This window comes from Drosophila persimilis, unplaced genomic scaffold, assembly GCF_003286085.1.
Source record: "Drosophila persimilis strain 14011-0111.01,24,50 unplaced genomic scaffold, DperRS2 tig00000677-arrow-arrow-pilon, whole genome shotgun sequence".
In the NCBI taxonomy this organism is placed as follows: domain Eukaryota; kingdom Metazoa; phylum Arthropoda; class Insecta; order Diptera; family Drosophilidae; genus Drosophila; species Drosophila persimilis.
In genome coordinates this window covers 791,554-801,775 of record NW_020825333.1, presented here as the reverse complement: position 1 = coordinate 801,775, position 10,222 = coordinate 791,554, and positions in this window count along the sequence as shown.

The following is a 10,222-nucleotide window of genomic DNA, read 5'->3' as shown; positions in this document are numbered from 1 at the left end:
CACAAAAGATTGATTTTTATCTAATAGCAACTGGCGCTAGTCGTGCGAATGGACAGGTAGAGCGCGTTATAAGTACAATGAAGGCAATGTTGACGGCTGTGGAAAAAAGTAAAAGATCTTGGCAGGATGCGTTGAAAGATGTTCAGTTGGCTTTGAATTGTACAACGAATCGAGTCACTAAGGCTAGTCCATTGGAAATGTTGATTGGGAAAGAGGCAAGGCCATTGGATATGATGCCATTGATAGAAGAAGAAAAGGTAGATGTAGAAGGTGTCAGAACTCGAGCGCGGCGAAACATGATAGAAAATGCAGAATATGACAAACAAAGATTTGATAAAAATAAGGCCAAAATTGTGAGATTTGGCGTAGGCGACCATGTCTTGCTCAAGTGTGAGGAACGTCACCAAACGAAGTTGGATCCTAAATTTAAAGGTCCAGTAAAGTCAAGTAAGAGAACATTTAAGTATGCTCATGAACAGTTACGAGCTATGTCAAGTGAGCTAGTTGCGGCTGAAGAAGTACCATACTTTCCGGCACCAGTGGGTGTGTTGAGATGAATCATACACGAAGGCTACGACTGCACCACGATGGTCAACCGATGGCACAAGTGTGGGCTAAGAGAGAGTCCAAAATGGCGTGCGGCGCGGTTGATGTCGCGTGGCGGGGGTCATGAGGGTCTAGAGAGAGGCCAGGACGCAAAATTTGCGTGAGAGCGTTGTATTGAGACAGCAAGAGCCTGAGAACGTGGTATGAAGGATATGTGAGTGACAATCATGAGAGAAGAGTGAGAGAGTGATGGTGCGATGGTACAATGGTACTATAGATGTAAACGAAACAAGAATTTAAGAGCACCATTGAAAAAAAGAAAATGTGGCTTTGGTATATTGTAAGAATTAAAAGATAAAGATTGAAGAATAAGTTTAAATTGAAATGAGCAATTGAAAATTGGAATTGATTGGAAAATAAGTTTAAGTTGAAATAAACAATTGATTAAAAACAAATAAAAGCGAATGTAAATAAAATGTTAAATTACTTGAGCAAGGGATGGACTACTATGTATTTGTCGTTAATTGGTATGGCCTGGCCCACGAGGACGTGTGAGCGTCAGGAAGGCCGTGTCGGAGATTATGAAATAATTCCAGTATTTTTAAATAAAATAAGTAATCGACTTACAATAAAATTAGTTACTACGATAGCTGTATCGATACATTTCATGATATACAATGTTGCTGAGAGCATAGTCTGAGCGAGAGAGAGAGCGTCTCAGATGAGCATGTTGCTAGTGTTGTTGTTGAGAGTCAGTCTCAAGTGACTTGCTGTGCTACAGCGGTGATACAAAATGGCGGATGAAAATCAAGAGAACGATGTGCCGCATCAGGGTCTTCATGTTCCGACATATATATGTTCTTGATCATCATCAATAGGCGAGTCCATTTAGCCCTGTCTGTCTATCTGTCTGTCCGTCCCTATCAGCGCCTAGTGCACAAAGACTACAAGAGCTAGAGCAACGACATTTTATATGTCACTGTTACAAGTATATTTCAAAACTTTGCCCAGTCCACTTCACCCGCACATAGGGCGAAAATCTGTGGCATCCACAATTTCAAAGATACAGGACAACTGAAAACGCTGAATCGTAATGGATGACTAGATCTTCTAGATTATACGATCTAGAACCAGATCGTATAATCGTATAAAAGAAAGAATCAAGAAAACAATTTCATTCTCTCTCGCTGTGTCTCTCTCTAACACACAGGTTTCATGGTCGGCTTTGCCTATTGCAAAATATGAGTTCAAGGATCTCAGAGAGTATAAAAGCTAGAGCATCCAAATTCGGTATCCACACTCCTGTGATATCCGACCTTGGCCGCTTCGTGTCAAAATTGCGCCACACCCCCTTCCGCCCACGCAAAGGACGAAAGTCTGGGGCATCCACAAATTTCAGAGACTATTAAGGCTAGAGTAACCAAATTTAGTATCCACACTCCTGTCAGATCTCACTATAAAACGTATATATCATTATTTCGCCCCATCCCCTTCCGCCCCCACAAAGGACGAAAATCTGTGGCATCTACAATAGTGAAGATACGACAAAAGTAAAAGCGCACAATCATAAAGAGTGACCATATCTACCAGTTTGTCGAATCTGTATCAGATCGGATCATTTGAATAGCCAAAAGGAACAAATCAATTTGCTGTGCCTACGCAGCGCCCGATTGTCGTGTCGTTTAAAATTAGCGGCGTCTGCCGGAGGAGAGCCATACTGTCTAAGTATCGGGTATAAATGTAGAGTTACGGTCGCAGCAGGAACTCACTACGTTCCCCCTCGTTTATTATGATTAAATGATTTTTGTTTAATTGTTTTGGATGAAGAATAACAATAATAACTAATATTTAGTGATTCCACCTTTGGCATCAATAACGTCCTGCAACCTGATTGGAATTGGTTCCACCAAGTTCCGAGCATTGGCAAGATCCAATTTTAACCAAATTATTGTAATTTCGATGATGATATCGTCGTGTCTTCGATTCTTTGCCCTTTGATTAATGACCAAACGTTTTCAATAATATTCAGATCATGGCTCTGCGTAGTCCATGGAAGAACAGCTATATTGAGATCTTTTACAAATTTAGCTGGTGCCGATCCCTTGTGCCATGGAGCAGCGTCGTGTTGTAGAACCCGGTTGCTGATTGGAAATAGCCTGTCATCAGACACAAAAGCATGATTATTCAATATTAGAAGATAGCCGGTCTGATTGAGAGTGCCTTCTATTGGTACGAAGTCTCCAAATCCATAATACGACGTGCACTCCAGAACACCACTGTGCCTCCACCAAATCTGTTTATATACTGCACTGCATTTGGCTTTTTCCCTTGTGGTAAATGCATGAATCGTTTACAAAATGAGCACTGGAACTGAAAAGCGACCTCATCTGTCCATAAGTTCATCGTCCTGAAGTTGCACTCCAGCTTTCGGATTGGATAGCCAAAAAAAAATTTATATAATGAGCTACAAAGAGGAAAAGTTTTAATGAAAAACTCGAAAACGCAGAACACCGCTGGATACAATAGGAAATGTAGCAACAAGTCTTTTTGTTGTTTTCGACTCAAAATACGCTGAGGAAATAAACAAAGTAATTGAAAGATTGAAAACCAATGAAGACTTTTTATTAAATCTGCTCCGAAATCAAGCATCAATTGTCCAAGCTATAATAAACGTAGTCAGAAAGGCCAAATTATACACGGATAATCGCCTAAAAATGTTGGAACAGCAAGTGACAACTATTAACCGAGAGAGGGGATCATAACACAGCGATTATCTAACCTAAGCGTACTTAACACAATTAACCCTACTCACAACATGTCTCCAACGAATGCAGTCTGGCATATCTGATGTAGTAATCAGTATTCATCATCGGAGAATAAGCCTCACGCTTGTGTCTCCCGAACAATTAAGAGACCAACTAGACCAAATACGGGATCATTTGCCATCTGAAATTTAATCACAACTGCCTGTCACAACGCAAAATGTGATTCCACCATACAGAATCATACGGACAGAAGGAACCTCGACTGCAACAGACGTCGGTTACAAAGTGACGCTACCTCTGACCTCTGGTCTCAATAGTTCAGCTCGAAGTCTTCTTCCTGACTGGGACTCAACAAGTTGGAGCTTGATCGATCTCAGAACCACCACAGTAACTGTGAACATCCATCGATATCAGGTCAAGGATATCACCCGAGGACTTTCGACGCTGCCTACAAATTCACAACGCAGTAAACAATGGAACTTCAAGCAGTATGGTCTATTCTCACTGTTTCCTGGATGCACCGCTCATAATACAGAGATAGGCATCAGCACCTTCAGCACAATAACAAACGAAGTGCAGTCAACCTATATTCGATTTGGCAACATAATCATATCAGTGAGGGCACCCTTGGCGCCAAATTTGCAACTCCAAAACCAGAAAATGGATGCAGAATACCTAGAGCTACAACAGAAACTTATTTATTAATTCATTATCAAAATAATCCTTAACTGGTTAGACTCACTCATATCTGTCTTAAATAATAGAAAATAACAAAATTATATATGGAAAAGGAAGAGATCTGCAAGCAACCGTCTGACGGCACCCTTCCCCTGGCAAAAGTCAAAACGCATCCTAGCTGACAGCGCATTGTGCTGGCGAACCGCCCTACAAATGGGCTCATTTCAGGTATAGTTGGTCCGGTGGAGAACAACTACAAAGGGTGCATCGGTCCTTAGGCTCCTGTCAGGCGTACTGAAGCCAATCCTAGAAGATCATAAATAAAGATCTGAGAGGCAATGGTCCTTCGATCCTCGAGAGAGGAGAGATGCACTAGACGACATAAGACGGTAACGTAATGGAAAAGGGCAAAGGCTGGACTGCAAATTTAAAAACTTTCTTTGCAGTCCGTCGATGCGTGAAACTTGAAAAACCCCATTGGGATTCCAGACCATTGTAGCATATTCAACGCTCGATCGCACAAGGAATGAGTACAGACTTAGCCGAACATAGCATGGCAATATGAAATTCAAATGCTCGATAAAAAGAAATTTTGAATCGAGTTCTAGTATCACCGACTGCTTTAAGAGCCGATGGCCATCTATTGAATATGAGAGCAGCACATTGAAGACACACTTGCTAAAAGAAAAAGAGTAACATTTTCTAATGTTGAGAGGCAGCGAGTGAAGTTTGCACCAACGAGCAACTCTATCCAGGTCGCGTTGAAGAAGGATACTGTGTCTAAGGTTTTGACAGATCGGAAGATTTTAAGATCATCAGCATAGAGCAAATGCTCAAAAGCTTGAATGCTGAGACATATGTCATTGATAAATATTTAGAACAGGAGTGGGCCAAGTGCACTTCCCTGTAGAAGGCCGGAGGTAGCCAAGAATGGGTCCGATAATTTCCCATTTACAATTACTACCTACTCTCGCCCCTCAAGATATGATCTAAACCAACTGAGCAGGCAGGAATGAATACCTAACCGATGCAGTTTGGCTATTAAGGCGGCAGACTCTCTACAACGCAAAGTCAGAATACACAACATCAACTTGAAAGTGCATTTCAAAGACATAAGTGCAAAAATTACTGAAAGCGATAAGATTAGTGGTCGTTCCAGAATTCCACTTGCTAATAAACCGACACGTTAACAGCGAATTTGAGAAGAGGTTCACAGAACGCAACATCACAGTTGCGAAACAGGAAGGCAAGAAGGAAGAAATTCCATCATTGTCGGGTTTATTAGAATTGTCTAACTCATCAATTGCTTCCAAAATTTCCACCTCTGATGATACATCAAGTGTGCCAATATTGACCACCGAAGGAATAGACTGCAGGTCATCGAAATTATGACAAGCTGCGAATGGCTCAAAAGTTTGAGATAAAAAAGAAGCAAAAAGGTTTGCTATGCCACTATTCGTATTAGAGTTCTAAACTGAAGGAAGATTGATTAGTCACCTCCTAAAATTTTTCTAAAAACTCTCGCTTATGCTTATGCTGCACGTACCTCGGCTAGTCAACAGGGTCACAGGTCTCACCAAATCCTCTAAAATAATTTTTACGTAGATTACTTACACTTCAAAAGACCCTTTGTATACTACGGTAGCCTATAGGAGCCATGCACTTTTCCAGAAGCAATAATATGACGATAGGTACGTAGGAAACACTATAAGAAGCTGACAATACGAACGGCATTTGATGCATGTCACATTCTGCAATGGTCAGTAACAAACATTAAGTCTAGAATCTTATTTAACCTATTCCAATTAGTTGCATTAATTCTTAGGAAAACTTTTAAAAATATGGTCAGTTACATAGGCAGTTCTTTAGAAAAAGTTGTTTTGCAAACCATCTAAAATTTGGGCTATTTTTCAACTTTGACTGGACTTTTAAAAAATATATCCTTAAATTTTCCCGAGAATTTTTTTTTATATGTTCCTTGAACTATTTATTACCGTTTTAGCCGTTTTATACCGCGTCTATACCGATTTACCTGTCCCAACCTCGCACGAAAAACGGTAAAAAAAAAAAAAAAACGGCAGCCTCTTCAGATCCATATATTCCATCCATTAGATAACATTAGATGTGAGACAACAAATAAAATCGGCAAACAGTTATTCTGAAGAAATAATAAGTTTATTAGATATTCCTCCCACTAAACAGGAAGTAGAGGATTATTTTACAAAAATAAAAAAAACCAACCATTTTTTAAATAAAACGAGGGGGAACGTTGTGAGTTGCTGCGGAGACCGCAACTCTACATTTATACCCGATACTTAGTCATTATGACTCTCCTCCGGCTGACGCCGCTAATATTAAACGACAAAGAGTGCGTGCGAGAGAGACAGAAAATCAGTCTGAGCGTGACGTCTGGCGCTGCGTAGCCACTGCAAATTGATTTGTTCCTTTTGGCTATAAAAATGATCCGATCTGATCCAGATTCAGCAATCTGATAGATATGGTCATTCTCTATGATTGTGCGTTTTTAGTTTTCTCGAATCTGCAATATTGTGGATGCAACAGATTTTCGTCCTTTGTGGGGGCGGAAGGGGGTGGGGCGAAATTTTGAGGTATACGTTTTATAGTGATATCTAACAGAAGTGTGTATACCAAATTTGGTTACTCTAGCCTTAATAGTCTCTAGATTTGTGGATGCCCCAGATTTTCGTCCTTTGCGGGGGCGGAAGGGGGTGTGGCGCAATTTTGACACGAAGCGGTCAAGGTCCGATATCACAGGAGTGTGGATATCAAATTTGGTTGCTCTAGCTCTTATGGGTTCTGAGATCCTTGAACTCATATTTTGCAATTGGCAAAACCGTGAAACATGTGTGTTAGAGAGAGACAGAGCGAGAGAGAATGAAATTGTTTTCTTGATTCTGGCTATAATAATTATACGATCTGGTTCAGATTTTGCACTCTAGGAGATAGAGCCATCTTCTACGATTCTGCGTTTTTAGTTTTCTCGTATCGTTGAAATTGTGGATGTCACAGATTTTCGTCCTTTGTGGGGGCGGTAGTGGGCGGGGCAAAGTTTTGAAATATTCTTGTAGCAGTGACATATCAGAAAAGTCCGGATATAAAACGTCGTTGCTCTAGTTCTTATAGTCTGTGAGCACTAGGCGCTGATAGGGACGGACAGACGGACGGACGGACAGACAGACAGGGCTCAATCGACTCGGCTATTGATGCTGATCAAGAATATATGTATATACTTTATTTGGTCGGAAACGATTCCTTCTGGACGTTACACACATCCAGTTTTACCACAAATCTAATATACCCCAATACTCATTTTGAGTATCGGGTATAAAAATCAAACGGTTGGTTCTTCGATTCTTCTTTGTGCTTTGCTCGCTGCTGCCTGTCGAAAATGGATGAGTCTAATGACTTGCCGGAGAACAGGGTGTCTTTTTACAAACTAAAGGCACTCTCAATATACGACAAAGCCGTTTCACTTCGAGAGACGATATTGAATGATGAAAACAACCCAATCAGTGAGGATGCGCTAAGTGTTCATTTAAAATTCTTGGAAAAAATGTCCGACTCATTTAATGTTACTCATTCTAATTTAGAAGAGCTTGATGTAAGCGAAATTGGCAGCGACTTAAGCAACAATTTTGAGGATTTGGCGATGGAAATCGAAGTTCGTATTCGCTCAGCACTCCGCAGGACTATCCAGAACATGCCGCATCACTCAACGATACGACCCGAGCTCAACGTTACTGCCTCCGGAAATGTACGGTCACGATATCATATTCCTGACATCAAACTTCCCACTTTCCGTGGAGGTTATACTGAGTGGGCAGACTTTTACTCGATGTTTAGCACAGTAATAGATCAGAAGCCCTTTCTATCAAAGATTGAGAAGTTCCAGCACCTGCGCTCATGTTTGGATGGACCTGCCCTGGAGGCCGTTCTCTCTTTGGAAGTATCGGAGAGCAATTATCATATTGCATTGGACATTTTAAACAATATTTTCAATAATAAACGTTTAATATTTTAGGCACACGTCGCTGAGATTCTGAGGCATGAGAAGGTTGAAGATGGGTCAACTACAAAGCTACGTACTTTATCGGACAAGCTTCATTCTCACATGAGAGCGCTTAGGTCGATGGGTACCATGGAGGAAATAGCATGATGCATCATCGTTCACTCCACATACAAGTATCTCGACTCTGATACCAGGACCAAATGGGAGGAGCTGTCGCCCCCTAACGTCATACCAACATGGGACCATTTTTCGGTTTTTTTGGAGAGGAGATGTCAAGCCATGGAGACCATGGATCAAGCTATGTTGATACAAACCCATAGCAGTCAGGTTGGAAAACATAAACGGATCACTCATTCAAAACACAGTCTTGTTGCTGCAAATACAATCGTATTGGAATGCGTATTCTATGATAGTAAAGAGCATAACATTTACAGCTGCACTCGCTTTGGAAACCTTTCGCCATCTTTGCGTCTTAGAGAGGCAAGGAAGCTTAGAGTTTGCTTCAACTGTTTGAAGAAGGGACATCGGAATACCTCCTGCAGTTCAGGCTATTGTCGCACATGCGGTGAAAAGCATCACACCCTTTTACATATCAACAATCCACTGCCTACATCAGTTAACACGGAACCTGCAAACGCTACTACGTCTCCTATTCAGACAGACTCATGCTCAGGCCCCAATCTTTCAAGTTCTCTTGTTGCCGCTTCAACACCATGCTCGCCTCCTGCTCAGAATCTTAGCTCAGACGTAGAGCTTCTAGCCACGACAGTCATTATGATAAAGAGTCGATTTGGTGATCTTCTTCCCTGCCGGGCTCTTCTGGATTCAGGCTCTCAGATTAATTTAATAACCTCTCGCTTTGCTCAGAAGCTTCAGCTGAAACGAGCTAAAGGGTCGGTATCAGTATCCGGTATCGGCGCTGATTCTGCATTTCACAAGGAAGGTTCAGTTAATTTGGTCATTCAATCCAGGACTACCGATTACTTCACGAGTCTCACAGCTCTCGTTGCTCCACGTATTACAGGAAACCAGGAAACCTACGTTGGTTTGGATGAGCTAGTGCGAAGGTTCTGGGAAGTGGAAAGCTGCCACGGTCCCGCCACAGAAGCAACAAAGGAGGAAATTGCTTGCGAGGAACATTTCAAAAAACATAGCGGTCGGCTTCCAAGTGGCGAGTACTGCGTTCAATTGCCTTTAAAGCTGAGTGACAGTTTTCTTGCAGATTCTTATCAACAAGCCTATCGCAGATTCCTCAATCTAGAGCGCAAGTTGGTTCGCAAACCAAGGCCCAATACGCCGCATTTATAAAGGAATACGTCGATTTGAATCAACTGGTCCCCTGTCAAAGGTGACGCACTTAAACAATGCAAATTTTTTCTTCCTCATCACTGCGTCTTAAGAGAAGACAAAACCACCACAAAACTCCGAGTAGTTTTCGACGGATCCGCTTGTACATCTACAGGATATTCCCTCAACGATATATTGATGTCAGGCCCAACAATTCAACCAAAGTTAGTTACGACTCTTCTTCGATTTCGTACCGTTCGTAGAGCATTGACTGGTGACATTTGTAAAATGTATAGATGCGTCCGTGTCTAGCCCCAAGATAGTTTTCTGCATTGCATACTGTGGCGTGACTTACCCTCGAGGAGCTAAGAACATTCAAGCTGGATACCGTGACCTATGGAACGAAACCAGCAGCATTTCTGGCCGTCCGTTCTATGCACCAACTAGCGGCAGTCGAGAGTTTCGTCATATCCAATTGGCGCTGAAGTTGTGCTGCGGGACTTTTACGTGGATGATTTGCTAACGGGGGGAGATACTACAAATAAGGTGCTGGAAATAATTCGCCAGGTGTCAGGACTCTCAGCCAAAGGAAATTTCAAGATCAGGAAATGGTGTTCCAACGATACATCTGTACTCGATCAAACACCCCATGAAGATAGGGAAACATTTGTTAAATTTACTGATGGCAGCGATGTAACTAAGACGCTAGGTTTAGTATGGAATCCCACTTCGGATGAGCTATTATTTTCATTCTGTCCCAATCAAGTCCCTTCGAAACCAACTAAGCGAATTGTATTGTCAACTATTGCACGATTTTATGATCCACTCGGACTTATAGGGTCAGTAATTACTAAAGCAAAAATATTTCTACAGCAGCTGTGGAAAGAAAAGCTTCATTGGGATGAAAATCTGCCAG